Source organism: Phyllobates terribilis, unplaced genomic scaffold (assembly GCF_046119375.1).
Source record: "Phyllobates terribilis strain yellow unplaced genomic scaffold, ASM4611937v1 Scaffold_5__5_contigs__length_657084704, whole genome shotgun sequence".
NCBI lineage: Eukaryota > Metazoa > Chordata > Amphibia > Anura > Dendrobatidae > Phyllobates > Phyllobates terribilis.
In genome coordinates, this window is record NW_027362765.1 from 71,138,830 (window position 1) to 71,155,842 (window position 17,013).

The window sequence follows — 17,013 nt, forward strand, 5'->3', positions numbered from 1 at the left end:
TATTATTGGAGACAGGAGAATCTAAGGGCTCCTGTCAGGTATATATTATTGGAGGCAGCAGAATGTATGGGCTCCTGTCAGGTATATATTATTGGAGGCAGCAGAATCTATGGGCTCCTGTCAGGTATATATTATTGGAGGTAGGAGAATGTATGGGCTCCTGTCAGGTATATATTATTGGAGGCAGGAGAATGTATGGGCTCCTGTCAGGTATATATTATTGGAGACAGGAGAATCTATGGGCTCCGGTCAGATATATTATTGGAGGCAGCAGAATCTATGGGCTCCTGTCAGTTATATATTATTGGAGGCAGGAGAATGTATGGACTTCTGTCAGGTATATATTATTGGAGGCAGGAGAATCTATGGGCTCCTGTCAGGTATATATTATTGGAGGCAGCAGAATCTATGGGCTCCTGTCAGATATATATTATTGGAGGTAGGAGAATGTATGGGCTCCTGTCAGGTATATATTATTGGAGACAGGAGAATCTAAGGGCTACTGTCAGGTATATATTATTGGAGGCAGCAGAATGTATGGGCTCCTGTCAGGTATATATTATTGGAGGCAGCAGAATCTATGGGCTCCTGTCAGGTATATATTATTGGAGGTAGGAGAATGTATGGGCTCCTGTCAGGTATATATTATTGGAGGCAGGAGAATGTATGGGCTCCTGTCAGGTATATATTATTGGAGACAGGAGAATCTATGGGCTCCGGTCAGATATATTATTGGAGGCAGCAGAATCTATGGGCTCCTGTCAGGTATATATTATTGGAGGCAGGAGAATGTATGGACTTCTGTCAGGTATATATTATTGGAGGCAGGAGAATCTATGGGCTCCTGTCAGGTATATATTATTGGAGGCAGCAGAATGTATGGGCTTCTGTCAGGCATATATTATTGGAGGCAGGAGAATCTATGGGCTCCTGTCAGGTATATATTATTGAAGGCAGTAGAATCTATGGGCTCCTGTCAGGTATATATTATTGGAGGCAGCAGAATGTAAGGGCTCCTGTCAGGTATATATTATTGGAGGCAGCAGAATCTATGAGCTCCTGTCAGGTATATATTATTGGAGGCAGGAGAATGTATGGGCTCCTGTCAGGTATATATTATTGTAGGCAGGACAATGTATGGGCTCCTGTCAGGTATATATTATTGGAGGCAGCAGAATCTATGAGCTCCAGTCAGGTATATATTATTGGAGGCAGGAGAATGTATGGGCTCCTGTCAGGTATATATTATTGGAGGCAGGAGAATCTATGGGCTCCTGTCAGGTATATATTATTGGAGGCAGGAGAATGTATGGGCTCCTGTCAGGTATATATTATTGGAGGCAGGAGAATGTATGGGCTCCTGTCAGGTATATATTATTGGAGGCAGCAGAATCTACAGGCTCCTGTCAGGTATATATTATTGGAGGCAGCAGAATCTATGAGATCCTGTCAGGTATATATTATTGGAGGCAGGAGAATGTATGGGCTCCTGTCAGGTATATATTATTGGAGGCAGGAGAATGTATGGGCTCCTGTCAGGTATATATTATTGGAGGCAGCAGAATCTACGGGCTCCTGTCAGGTATATATTATTGGAGGCAGCAGAATCTATGGGCTCCTGTCAGGTATATATTATTGGAGGCAGCAGAATCTACGGGCTCCTGTCAGGTATATATTATTGGAGGTAGGAGAATGTATGGGCTCCTGTCAGGTATATATTATTGGAGGCAGCAGAATCTACGGGCTCCTGTCAGGTATATATTATTGGAGGCAGGAGAATGTATGGGCTCCTGTCAGGTATATATTATTGGAGGTAGGAGAATGTATGGGCTCCTGTCAGGTATATATTATTGGAGGCAGCAGAATCTATGGGCTCCTGTCAGGTATATATTATTGGAGGTAGGAGAATGTATGGGCTCCTGTCAGGTATATATTATTGGAGGCAGCAGAATCTATGAGCTCCTGTCAGGTATATATTATTGGAGGCAGGAGAATGTATGGGCTCCTGTCAGGTATATATTATTGGAGGCAGGAGAATCTATGGGCTCCTGTCAGGTATATATTATTGGAGGCAGGAGAATCTATGGGCTCCTGTCAGGTATATATTATTGGAGGCAGGAGAATGTATGGGCTCCTGTCAGGTATATATTATTGGAGGCAGCAGAATCTACGGGCTCCTGTCAGGTATATATTATTGGAGGCAGCAGAATCTATGAGCTCCTGTCAGGTATATATTATTGGAGGCAGGAGAATGTATGGGCTCCTGTCAGGTATATATTATTGGAGGCAGGAGAATGTATGGGCTCCTGTCAGGTATATATTATTGGAGGCAGCAGAATCTACGGGCTCCTGTCAGGTATATATTATTGGAGGCAGCAGAATCTATGGGCTCCTGTCAGGTATATATTATTGGAGGCAGCAGAATCTACGGGCTCCTGTCAGGTATATATTATTGGAGGTAGGAGAATGTATGGGCTCCTGTCAGGTATATATTATTGGAGGCAGCAGAATCTACGGGCTCCTGTCAGGTATATATTATTGGAGGCAGGAAAATGTATGGGCTCCTGTCAGGTATATATTATTGGAGGTAGGAGAATGTATGGGCTCCTGTCAGGTATATATTATTGGAGGCAGCAGAATCTATGGGCTCCTGTCAGGTATATATTATTGGAGGTAGGAGAATGTATGGGCTCCTGTCAGGTATATATTATTGGAGGCAGCAGAATCTATGGGCTCCTGTCAGGTATATATTATTGGAGGCAGCAGAATGTATGGGCTCCTGTCAGGTATATATTATTGGAGGCAGCAGAATCTATGAGCTCCTGTCAGGTATATATTATTGGAGGCAGGAGAATGTATGGGCTCCTGTCAGGTATATATTATTGGAGGCAGGAGAATCTATGGGCTCCTGTCTGGTATATATTATTGGAGGCAGGAGAATCTATGGGCTCCTGTCAGGTATATATTATTGGAGGCAGGAGAATGTATGGGCTCCTGTCAGGTATATATTATTGGAGGCAGCAGAATCTACGGGCTCCTGTCAGGTATATATTATTGGAGGCAGCAGAATCTATGAGCTCCTGTCAGGTATATATTATTGGAGGCAGGAGAATGTATGGGCTCCTGTCAGGTATATATTATTGGAGGCAGGAGAATGTATGGGCTCCTGTCAGGTATATATTATTGGAGGCAGCAGAATATACGGGCTCCTGTCAGGTATATATTATTGGAGGCAGCAGAATCTATGGGCTCCTGTCAGGTATATATTATTGGAGGCAGCAGAATCTATGGGCTCCTGTCAGATATATATTATTGGAGGTAGGAGAATGTATGGGCTCCTGTCAGGTATATATTATTGGAGACAGGAGAATCTAAGGGCTACTGTCAGGTATATATTATTGGAGGCAGCAGAATGTATGGGCTCCTGTCAGGTATATATTATTGGAGGCAGCAGAATCTATGGGCTCCTGTCAGGTATATATTATTGGAGGTAGGAGAATGTATGGGCTCCTGTCAGGTATATATTATTGGAGGCAGGAGAATGTATGGGCTCCTGTCAGGTATATATTATTGAAGACAGGAGAATCTATGGGCTCCGGTCAGATATATTATTGGAGGCAGCAGAATCTATGGGCTCCTGTCAGGTATATATTATTGGAGGCAGGAGAATGTATGGACTTCTGTCAGGTATATATTATTGGAGGCAGGAGAATCTATGGGCTCCTGTCAGGTATATATTATTGGAGGCAGCAGAATGTATGGGCTTCTGTCAGGCATATATTATTGGAGGCAGGAGAATCTATGGGCTCCTGTCAGGTATATATTATTGAAGGCAGTAGAATCTATGGGCTCCTGTCAGGTATATATTATTGGAGGCAGCAGAATGTAAGGGCTCCTGTCAGGTATATATTATTGGAGGCAGCAGAATCTATGAGCTCCTGTCAGGTATATATTATTGGAGGCAGGAGAATGTATGGGCTCCTGTCAGGTATATATTATTGTAGGCAGGACAATGTATGGGCTCCTGTCAGGTATATATTATTGGAGGCAGCAGAATCTATGAGCTCCAGTCAGGTATATATTATTGGAGGCAGGAGAATGTATGGGCTCCTGTCAGGTATATATTATTGGAGGCAGGAGAATCTATGGGCTCCTGTCAGGTATATATTATTGGAGGCAGGAGAATGTATGGGCTCCTGTCAGGTATATATTATTGGAGGCAGGAGAATGTATGGGCTCCTGTCAGGTATATATTATTGGAGGCAGCAGAATGTATGGGCTCCTGTCAGGTATATATTATTGGAGGCAGGAGAATGTATGGGCTCCTGTCAGGTATATATTATTGGAGGCAGTAGAATGTATGGGCTCCTGTCAGGTATATATTATTGGAGGCAGGAGAATGTATGGGCTCCTGTCAGGTATATATTATTGGAGGCAGCAGAATGTGTGGGCTCCTGTCAGGTATATATTATTGAAGGTAGGAGAATGTATGGGCTCCTGTCAGGTATATATTATTGGAGGTAGGAGAATCTATGGGCTCCTGTCAGGTATATATTATTGGAGGCAGCAGAATGTATGGGCTCCTGTCAGGTATATATTATTGGAGGCAGGAGAATGTATGGGCTCCTGCCAGGTATATATTATTGGAGGCAGGAGAATGTATGGGCTCCTGCCAGGTATATACTATTGGAGGCAGGAGAATGTATGGGCTCCTGTCAGGTATATATTATTGGAGACAGCAGAATCTATGGGCTCCTGTCAGGTATATATTATTGGAGGCAGCAGAATCTACGGGCTCCTGTCAGGTATATATTATTGGAGGTAGGAGAATGTATGGGCTCCTGTCAGGTATATATTATTGGAGGCAGCAGAATCTATGGGCTCCTGTCAGGTATATATTATTGGAGGTAGGAGAATGTATGGGCTCCTGTCAGGTATATATTATTGGAGGCAGCAGAATCTATGGGCTCCTGTCAGGTATATATTATTGGAGGTAGGAGAATGTATGGGCTCCTGTCAGGTATATATTATTGGAGGCAGCAGAATCTATGGGCTCCTGTCAGGTATATATTATTGGAGGCAGCAGAGTGTATGGGCTCCTGTCAGGTATATATTATTGGAGGCAGCAGAATCTATGAGCTCCTGTCAGGTATATATTATTGGAGGCAGGAGAATGTATGGGCTCCTGTCAGGTATATATTATTGGAGGCAGGAGAATCTATGGGCTCCTGTCAGGTATATATTATTGGAGGCAGGAGAATGTATGGGCTCCTGTCAGGTATATATTATTGGAGGCAGGAGAATGTATGGGCTCCTGTCAGGTATATATTATTGGAGGCAGCAGAATCTACGGGCTCCTGTCAGGTATATATTATTGGAGGCAGCAGAATCTATGAGCTCCTGTCAGGTATATATTATTGGAGGCAGGAGAATGTATGGGCTCCTGTCAGGTATATATTATTGGAGGCAGGAGAATGTAATGGCTCCTGTCAGGTATATATTATTGGAGGCAGCAGAATCTACGGGCTCCTGTCAGGTATATATTATTGGAGGCAGCAGAATCTATGGGCTCCTGTCAGGTATATATTATTGGAGGCAGCAGAATCTATGGGCTCCTGTCAGATATATATTATTGGAGGTAGGAGAATGTATGGGCTCCTGTCAGGTATATATTATTGGAGACAGGAGAATCTAAGGGCTCCTGTCAGGTATATATTATTGGAGGCAGCAGAATGTATGGGCTCCTGTCAGGTATATATTATTGGAGGCAGCAGAATCTATGGGCTCCTGTCAGGTATATATTATTGGAGGTAGGAGAATGTATGGGCTCCTGTCAGGTATATATTATTGGAGGCAGGAGAATGTATGGGCTCCTGTCAGGTATATATTATTGGAGACAGGAGAATCTATGGGCTCCGGTCAGATATATTATTGGAGGCAGCAGAATCTATGGGCTCCTGTCAGTTATATATTATTGGAGGCAGGAGAATGTATGGACTTCTGTCAGGTATATATTATTGGAGGCAGGAGAATCTATGGGCTCCTGTCAGGTATATATTATTGGAGGCAGCAGAATCTATGGGCTCCTGTCAGATATATATTATTGGAGGTAGGAGAATGTATGGGCTCCTGTCAGGTATATATTATTGGAGACAGGAGAATCTAAGGGCTACTGTCAGGTATATATTATTGGAGGCAGCAGAATGTATGGGCTCCTGTCAGGTATATATTATTGGAGGCAGCAGAATCTATGGGCTCCTGTCAGGTATATATTATTGGAGGTAGGAGAATGTATGGGCTCCTGTCAGGTATATATTATTGGAGGCAGGAGAATGTATGGGCTCCTGTCAGGTATATATTATTGGAGACAGGAGAATCTATGGGCTCCGGTCAGATATATTATTGGAGGCAGCAGAATCTATGGGCTCCTGTCAGGTATATATTATTGGAGGCAGGAGAATGTATGGACTTCTGTCAGGTATATATTATTGGAGGCAGGAGAATCTATGGGCTCCTGTCAGGTATATATTATTGGAGGCAGCAGAATGTATGGGCTTCTGTCAGGCATATATTATTGGAGGCAGGAGAATCTATGGGCTCCTGTCAGGTATATATTATTGAAGGCAGTAGAATCTATGGGCTCCTGTCAGGTATATATTATTGGAGGCAGCAGAATGTAAGGGCTCCTGTCAGGTATATATTATTGGAGGCAGCAGAATCTATGAGCTCCTGTCAGGTATATATTATTGGAGGCAGGAGAATGTATGGGCTCCTGTCAGGTATATATTATTGTAGGCAGGACAATGTATGGGCTCCTGTCAGGTATATATTATTGGAGGCAGCAGAATCTATGAGCTCCAGTCAGGTATATATTATTGGAGGCAGGAGAATGTATGGGCTCCTGTCAGGTATATATTATTGGAGGCAGGAGAATCTATGGGCTCCTGTCAGGTATATATTATTGGAGGCAGGAAAATGTATGGGCTCCTGTCAGGTATATATTATTGGAGGCAGGAGAATGTATGGGCTCCTGTCAGGTATATATTATTGGAGGCAGCAGAATCTACGGGCTCCTGTCAGGTATATATTATTGGAGGCAGCAGAATCTATGAGCTCCTGTCAGGTATATATTATTGGAGGCAGGAGAATGTATGGGCTCCTGTCAGGTATATATTATTGGAGGCAGGAGAATGTATGGGCTCCTGTCAGGTATATATTATTGGAGGCAGCAGAATCTACGGGCTCCTGTCAGGTATATATTATTGGAGGCAGCAGAATCTATGGGCTCCTGTCAGGTATATATTATTGGAGGCAGCAGAATCTACGGGCTCCTGTCAGGTATATATTATTGGAGGTAGGAGAATGTATGGGCTCCTGTCAGGTATATATTATTGGAGGCAGCAGAATCTACGGGCTCCTGTCAGGTATATATTATTGGAGGCAGGAGAATGTATGGGCTCCTGTCAGGTATATATTATTGGAGGTAGGAGAATGTATGGGCTCCTGTCAGGTATATATTATTGGAGGCAGCAGAATCTATGGGCTCCTGTCAGGTATATATTATTGGAGGTAGGAGAATGTATGGGCTCCTGTCAGGTATATATTATTGGAGGCAGCAGAATCTATGGGCTCCTGTCAGGTATATATTATTGGAGGCAGCAGAATGTATGGGCTCCTGTCAGGTATATATTATTGGAGGCAGCAGAATCTATGAGCTCCTGTCAGGTATATATTATTGGAGGCAGGAGAATGTATGGGCTCCTGTCAGGTATATATTATTGGAGGCAGGAGAATCTATGGGCTCCTGTCAGGTATATATTATTGGAGGCAGGAGAATGTATGGGCTCCTGTCAGGTATATATTATTGGAGGCAGGAGAATGTATGGGCTCCTGTCAGGTATATATTATTGGAGGCAGCAGAATCTACGGGCTCCTGTCAGGTATATATTATTGGAGGCAGCAGAATCTATGAGCTCCTGTCAGGTATATATTATTGGAGGCAGGAGAATGTATGGGCTCCTGTCAGGTATATATTATTGGAGGCAGGAGAATGTATGGGCTCCTGTCAGGTATATATTATTGGAGGCAGCAGAATCTACGGGCTCCTGTCAGGTATATATTATTGGAGGCAGCAGAATCTATGGGCTCCTGTCAGGTATATATTATTGGAGGCAGCAGAATCTACGGGCTCCTGTCAGGTATATATTATTGGAGGTAGGAGAATGTATGGGCTCCTGTCAGGTATATATTATTGGAGGCAGCAGAATCTACGGGCTCCTGTCAGGTATATATTATTGGAGGCAGGAAAATGTATGGGCTCCTGTCAGGTATATATTATTGGAGGTAGGAGAATGTATGGGCTCCTGTCAGGTATATATTATTGGAGGCAGCAGAATCTATGGGCTCCTGTCAGGTATATATTATTGGAGGTAGGAGAATGTATGGGCTCCTGTCAGGTATATATTATTGGAGGCAGCAGAATCTATGGGCTCCTGTCAGGTATATATTATTGGAGGCAGCAGAATGTATGGGCTCCTGTCAGGTATATATTATTGGAGGCAGCAGAATCTATGAGCTCCTGTCAGGTATATATTATTGGAGGCAGGAGAATGTATGGGCTCCTGTCAGGTATATATTATTGGAGGCAGGAGAATCTATGGGCTCCTGTCTGGTATATATTATTGGAGGCAGGAGAATGTATGGGCTCCTGTCAGGTATATATTATTGGAGGCAGGAGAATGTATGGGCTCCTGTCAGGTATATATTATTGGAGGCAGCAGAATCTACGGGCTCCTGTCAGGTATATATTATTGGAGGCAGCAGAATCTATGAGCTCCTGTCAGGTATATATTATTGGAGGCAGGAGAATGTATGGGCTCCTGTCAGGTATATATCATTGGAGGCAGGAGAATGTATGGGCTCCTGTCAGGTATATATTATTGGAGGCAGCAGAATATACGGGCTCCTGTCAGGTATATATTATTGGAGGCAGCAGAATCTATGGGCTCCTGTCAGGTATATATTATTGGAGGCAGCAGAATCTATGGGCTCCTGTCAGATATATATTATTGGAGGTAGGAGAATGTATGGGCTCCTGTCAGGTATATATTATTGGAGACAGGAGAATCTAAGGGCTACTGTCAGGTATATATTATTGGAGGCAGCAGAATGTATGGGCTCCTGTCAGGTATATATTATTGGAGGCAGCAGAATCTATGGGCTCCTGTCAGGTATATATTATTGGAGGTAGGAGAATGTATGGGCTCCTGTCAGGTATATATTATTGGAGGCAGGAGAATGTATGGGCTCCTGTCAGGTATATATTATTGAAGACAGGAGAATCTATGGGCTCCGGTCAGATATATTATTGGAGGCAGCAGAATCTATGGGCTCCTGTCAGGTATATATTATTGGAGGCAGGAGAATGTATGGACTTCTGTCAGGTATATATTATTGGAGGCAGGAGAATCTATGGGCTCCTGTCAGGTATATATTATTGGAGGCAGCAGAATGTATGGGCTTCTGTCAGGCATATATTATTGGAGGCAGGAGAATCTATGGGCTCCTGTCAGGTATATATTATTGAAGGCAGTAGAATCTATGGGCTCCTGTCAGGTATATATTATTGGAGGCAGCAGAATGTAAGGGCTCCTGTCAGGTATATATTATTGGAGGCAGCAGAATCTATGAGCTCCTGTCAGGTATATATTATTGGAGGCAGGAGAATGTATGGGCTCCTGTCAGGTATATATTATTGTAGGCAGGACAATGTATGGGCTCCTGTCAGGTATATATTATTGGAGGCAGCAGAATCTATGAGCTCCAGTCAGGTATATATTATTGGAGGCAGGAGAATGTATGGGCTCCTGTCAGGTATATATTATTGGAGGCAGGAGAATCTATGGGCTCCTGTCAGGTATATATTATTGGAGGCAGGAGAATGTATGGGCTCCTGTCAGGTATATATTATTGGAGGCAGGAGAATGTATGGGCTCCTGTCAGGTATATATTATTGGAGGCAGCAGAATCTACGGGCTCCTGTCAGGTATATATTATTGGAGGTAGGAGAATGTATGGGCTCCTGTCAGGTATATATTATTGGAGGCAGCAGAATCTACGGGCTCCTGTCAGGTATATATTATTGGAGGCAGGAGAATGTATGGGCTCCTGTCAGGTATATATTATTGGAGGTAGGAGAATGTATGGGCTCCTGTCAGGTATATATTATTGGAGGCAGCAGAATCTATGGGCTCCTGTCAGGTATATATTATTGGAGGTAGGAGAATGTATGGGCTCCTGTCAGGTATATATTATTGGAGGCAGCAGAATCTATGGGCTCCTGTCAGGTATATATTATTGGAGGTAGGAGAATGTATGGGCTCCTGTCAGGTATATATTATTGGAGGCAGCAGAATCTATGGGCTCCTGTCAGGTATATATTATTGGAGGCAGCAGAATGTATGGGCTCCTGTCAGGTATATATTATTGGAGGCAGCAGAATCTATGAGCTCCTGTCAGGTATATATTATTGGAGGCAGGAGAATGTATGGGCTCCTGTCAGGTATATATTATTGGAGGCAGGAGAATCTATGGGCTCCTGTCAGGTATATATTATTGGAGGCAGGAGAATGTATGGGCTCCTGTCAGGTATATATTATTGGAGGCAGGAGAATGTATGGGCTCCTGTCAGGTATATAATATTGGAGGCAGCAGAATCTACGGGCTCCTGTCAGGTATATATTATTGGAGGCAGCAGAATCTATGAGCTCCTGTGAGGTATATATTATTGGAGGCAGGAGAATGTATGGGCTCCTGTCAGGTATATATTATTGGAGGCAGGAGAATGTAATGGCTCCTGTCAGGTATATATTATTGGAGGCAGCAGAATCTACGGGCTCCTGTCAGGTATATATTATTGGAGGCAGCAGAATCTATGGGCTCCTGTCAGGTATATATTATTGGAGGCAGCAGAATCTATGGGCTCCTGTCAGATATATATTATTGGAGGTAGGAGAATGTATGGGCTCCTGTCAGGTATATATTATTGGAGACAGGAGAATCTAAGGGCTCCTGTCAGGTATATATTATTGGAGGCAGGAGAATGTATGGGCTCCTGTCAGGTGTATATTATTGGAGGCAGGAGAATCTATGGGCTCCTGTCAGGTATATATTATTGGAGGCAGGAGAATGTATGGGCTCCTGTCAGGTATATATTATTGGAGGCAGGAGAATGTATGGGCTCCTGTCAGGTATATATTATTGGAGGCAGCAGAATCTACGGGCTCCTGTCAGGTATATATTATTGGAGGTAGGAGAATGTATGGGCTCCTGTCAGGTATATATTATTGGAGGCAGCAGAATCTACGGGCTCCTGTCAGGTATATATTATTGGAGGCAGGAGAATGTATGGGCTCCTGTCAGGTATATATTATTGGAGGTAGGAGAATGTATGGGCTCCTGTCAGGTATATATTATTGGAGGCAGCAGAATCTATGGGCTCCTGTCAGGTATATATTATTGGAGGTAGGAGAATGTATGGGCTCCTGTCAGGTATATATTATTGGAGGCAGCAGAATCTATGGGCTCCTGTCAGGTATATATTATTGGAGGTAGGAGAATGTATGGGCTCCTGTCAGGTATATATTATTGGAGGCAGCAGAATCTATGGGCTCCTGTCAGGTATATATTATTGGAGGCAGCAGAATGTATGGGCTCCTGTCAGGTATATATTATTGGAGGCAGCAGAATCTATGAGCTCCTGTCAGGTATATATTATTGGAGGCAGGAGAATGTATGGGCTCCTGTCAGGTATATATTATTGGAGGCAGGAGAATCTATGGGCTCCTGTCAGGTATATATTATTGGAGGCAGGAGAATGTATGGGCTCCTGTCAGGTATATATTATTGGAGGCAGGAGAATGTATGGGCTCCTGTCAGGTATATAATATTGGAGGCAGCAGAATCTACGGGCTCCTGTCAGGTATATATTATTGGAGGCAGCAGAATCTATGAGCTCCTGTGAGGTATATATTATTGGAGGCAGGAGAATGTATGGGCTCCTGTCAGGTATATATTATTGGAGGCAGGAGAATGTAATGGCTCCTGTCAGGTATATATTATTGGAGGCAGCAGAATCTACGGGCTCCTGTCAGGTATATATTATTGGAGGCAGCAGAATCTATGGGCTCCTGTCAGGTATATATTATTGGAGGCAGCAGAATCTATGGGCTCCTGTCAGATATATATTATTGGAGGTAGGAGAATGTATGGGCTCCTGTCAGGTATATATTATTGGAGACAGGAGAATCTAAGGGCTCCTGTCAGGTATATATTATTGGAGGCAGCAGAATGTATGGGCTCCTGTCAGGTATATATTATTGGAGGCAGCAGAATCTATGGGCTCCTGTCAGGTATATATTATTGGAGGTAGCAGAATGTATGGGCTCCTGTCAGGTATATATTATTGGAGGCAGGAGAATGTATGGGCTCCTGCCAGGTATATACTATTGGAGGCAGGAGAATGTATGGGCTCCTGTCAGGTATATATTATTGGAGACAGCAGAATCTATGGGCTCCTGTCAGGTATATATTATTGGAGGCAGCAGAATCTACGGGCTCCTGTCAGGTATATATTATTGGAGGTAGGAGAATGTATGGGCTCCTGTCAGGTATATATTATTGGAGGCAGCAGAATCTATGGGCTCCTGTCAGGTATATATTATTGGAGGTAGGAGAATGTATGGGCTCCTGTCAGGTATATATTATTGGAGGCAGCAGAATCTATGGGCTCCTGTCAGGTATATATTATTGGAGGTAGGAGAATGTATGGGCTCCTGTCAGGTATATATTATTGGAGGCAGCAGAATCTATGGGCTCCTGTCAGGTATATATTATTGGAGGCAGCAGAATGTATGGGCTCCTGTCAGGTATATATTATTGGAGGCAGCAGAATCTATGAGCTCCTGTCAGGTATATATTATTGGAGGCAGGAGAATGTATGGGCTCCTGTCAGGTATATATTATTGGAGGCAGGAGAATCTATGGGCTCCTGTCAGGTATATATTATTGGAGGCAGGAGAATGTATGGGCTCCTGTCAGGTATATATTATTGGAGGCAGGAGAATGTATGGGCTCCTGTCAGGTATATATTATTGGAGGCAGCAGAATCTACGGGCTCCTGTCAGGTATATATTATTGGAGGCAGCAGAATCTATGAGCTCCTGTCAGGTATATATTATTGGAGGCAGGAGAATGTATGGGCTCCTGTCAGGTATATATTATTGGAGGCAGGAGAATGTAATGGCTCCTGTCAGGTATATATTATTGGAGGCAGCAGAATCTACGGGCTCCTGTCAGGTATATATTATTGGAGGCAGCAGAATCTATGGGCTCCTGTCAGGTATATATTATTGGAGGCAGCAGAATCTATGGGCTCCTGTCAGATATATATTATTGGAGGTAGGAGAATGTATGGGCTCCTGTCAGGTATATATTATTGGAGGTAGGAGAATCTAAGGGCTCCTGTCAGGTATATATTATTGGAGGCAGCAGAATGTATGGGCTCCTGTCAGGTATATATTATTGGAGGCAGCAGAATCTATGGGCTCCTGTCAGGTATATATTATTGGAGGTAGGAGAATGTATGGGCTCCTGTCAGGTATATATTATTGGAGGCAGGAGAATGTATGGGCTCCTGTCAGGTATATATTATTGGAGGCAGCAGAATCTATGGGCTCCTGTCAGGTATATATTATTGGAGGTAGGAGAATGTATGGGCTCCTGTCAGGTATATATTATTGGAGGCAGGAGAATGTATGGGCTCCTGTCAGGTATATATTATTGGAGACAGGAGAATCTATGGGCTCCGGTCAGATATATTATTGGAGGCAGCAGAATCTATGGGCTCCTGTCAGGTATATATTATTGGAGGCAGGAGAATGTATGGACTTCTGTCAGGTATATATTATTGGAGGCAGGAGAATCTATGGGCTCCTGTCAGGTATATATTATTGGAGGCAGCAGAATGTATGGGCTTCTGTCAGGCATATATTATTGGAGGCAGGAGAATCTATGGGCTCCTGTCAGGTATATATTATTGAAGGCAGTAGAATCTATGGGCTCCTGTCAGGTATATATTATTGGAGGCAGCAGAATGTAAGGGCTCCTGTCAGGTATATATTATTGGAGGCAGCAGAATCTATGAGCTCCTGTCAGGTATATATTATTGGAGGCAGGAGAATGTATGGGCTCCTGTCAGGTATATATTATTGTAGGCAGGACAATGTATGGGCTCCTGTCAGGTATATATTATTGGAGGCAGCAGAATCTATGAGCTCCAGTCAGGTATATATTATTGGAGGCAGGAGAATGTATGGGCTCCTGTCAGGTATATATTATTGGAGGCAGGAGAATCTATGGGCTCCTGTCAGGTATATATTATTGGAGGCAGGAGAATGTATGGGCTCCTGTCAGGTATATATTATTGGAGGCAGGAGAATGTATGGGCTCCTGTCAGGTATATATTATTGGAGGCAGCAGAATCTACGGGCTCCTGTCAGGTATATATTATTGGAGGCAGCAGAATCTATGAGCTCCTGTCAGGTATATATTATTGGAGGCAGGAGAATGTATGGGCTCCTGTCAGGTATATATTATTGGAGGCAGGAGAATGTATGGGCTCCTGTCAGGTATATATTATTGGAGGCAGCAGAATCTACGGGCTCCTGTCAGGTATATATTATTGGAGGCAGCAGAATCTATGGGCTCCTGTCAGGTATATATTATTGGAGGCAGCAGAATCTACGGGCTCCTGTCAGGTATATATTATTGGAGGTAGGAGAATGTATGGGCTCCTGTCAGGTATATATTATTGGAGGCAGCAGAATCTACGGGCTCCTGTCAGCTATATATTATTGGAGGCAGGAGAATGTATGGGCTCCTGTCAGGTATATATTATTGGAGGTAGGAGAATGTATGGGCTCCTGTCAGGTATATATTATTGGAGGCAGCAGAATCTATGGGCTCCTGTCAGGTATATATTATTGGAGGCAGCAGAATCTATGGGCTCCTGTCAGGTATATATTATTGGAGGCAGCAGAATCTATGGGCTCCTGTCAGGTATATATTATTGGAGGCAGCAGAATGTATGGGCTCCTGTCAGGTATATATTATTGGAGGCAGCAGAATCTATGAGCTCCTGTCAGGTATATATTATTGGAGGCAGGAGAATGTATGGGCTCCTGTCAGGTATATATTATTGGAGGCAGGAGAATCTATGGGCTCCTGTCAGGTATATATTATTGGAGGCAGGAGAATGTATGGGCTCCTGTCAGGTATATATTATTGGAGGCAGGAGAATGTATGGGCTCCTGTCAGGTATATATTATTGGAGGCAGCAGAATCTACGGGCTCCTGTCAGGTATATGTTATTGGAGGCAGCAGAATCTATGAGCTCCTGTCAGATATATATTATTGGAGGCAGGAGAATGTATGGGCTCCTGTCAGGTATATATTATTGGAGGCAGGAGAATGTATGGGCTCCTGTCAGGTATATATTATTGGAGGCAGCAGAATCTACGGGCTCCTGTCAGGTATATATTATTGGAGGCAGCAGAATCTATGGGCTCCTGTCAGGTATATATTATTGGAGGCAGCAGAATCTACGGGCTCCTGTCAGGTATATATTATTGGAGGTAGGAGAATGTATGGGCTCCTGTCAGGTATATATTATTGGAGGCAGCAGAATCTACGGGCTCCTGTCAGGTATATATTATTGGAGGCAGGAGAATGTATGGGCTCCTGTCAGGTATATATTATTGGAGGTAGGAGAATGTATGGGCTCCTGTCAGGTATATATTATTGGAGGCAGCAGAATCTATGGGCTCCTGTCAGGTATATATTATTGGAGGTAGGAGAATGTATGGGCTCCTGTCAGGTATATATTATTGGAGGCAGCAGAATCTATGGGCTCCTGTCAGGTATATATTATTGGAGGCAGCAGAATGTATGGGCTCCTGTCAGGTATATATTATTGGAGGCAGCAGAATCTATGAGCTCCTGTCAGGTATATATTATTGGAGGCAGGAGAATGTATGGGCTCCTGTCAGGTATATATTATTGGAGGCAGGAGAATGTATGGGCTCCTGTCAGGTATATATTATTGGAGGCAGGAGAATGTATGGGCTCCTGTCAGGTATATATTATTGGAGGCTGGAGAATGTATGGGCTCCTGTCAGGTATATATTATTGGAGGCAGCAGAATCTACGGGCTCCTGTCAGGTATATATTATTGGAGGCAGCAGAATCTATGAGCTCCTGTCAGGTATATATTATTGGAGGCAGGAGAATGTATGGACTCCTGTCAGGTATATATTATTGGAGGCAGGAGAATGTATGGGCTCCTGTCAGGTATATATTATTGGAGGCAGCAGAATATACGGGCTCCTGTCAGGTATATATTATTGGAGGCAGCAGAATCTATGGGCTCCTGTCAGGTATATATTATTGGAGGCAGCAGAATCTATGGGCTCCTGTCAGATATATATTATTGGAGGTAGGAGAATGTATGGGCTCCTGTCAGGTATATATTATTGGAGACAGGAGAATCTAAGGGCTACTGTCAGGTATATATTATTGGAGGCAGCAGAATGTATGGGCTCCTGTCAGGTATATATTATTGGAGGCAGCAGAATCTATGGGCTCCTGTCAGGTATATATTATTGGAGGTAGGAGAATGTATGGGCTCCTGTCAGGTATATATTATTGGAGGCAGGAGAATGTATGGGCTCCTGTCAGGTATATATTATTGGAGACAGGAGAATCTATGGGCTCCGGTCAGATATATTATTGGAGGCAGCAGAATCTATGGGCTCCTCTCAGGTATATATTATTGGAGGCAGGAGAATGTATGGACTTCTGTCAGGTATATATTATTGGAGGCAGGAGAATCTATGGGCTCCTGTCAGGTATATATTATTGGAGGCAGCAGAATGTATGGGCTTCTGTCAGGCATAT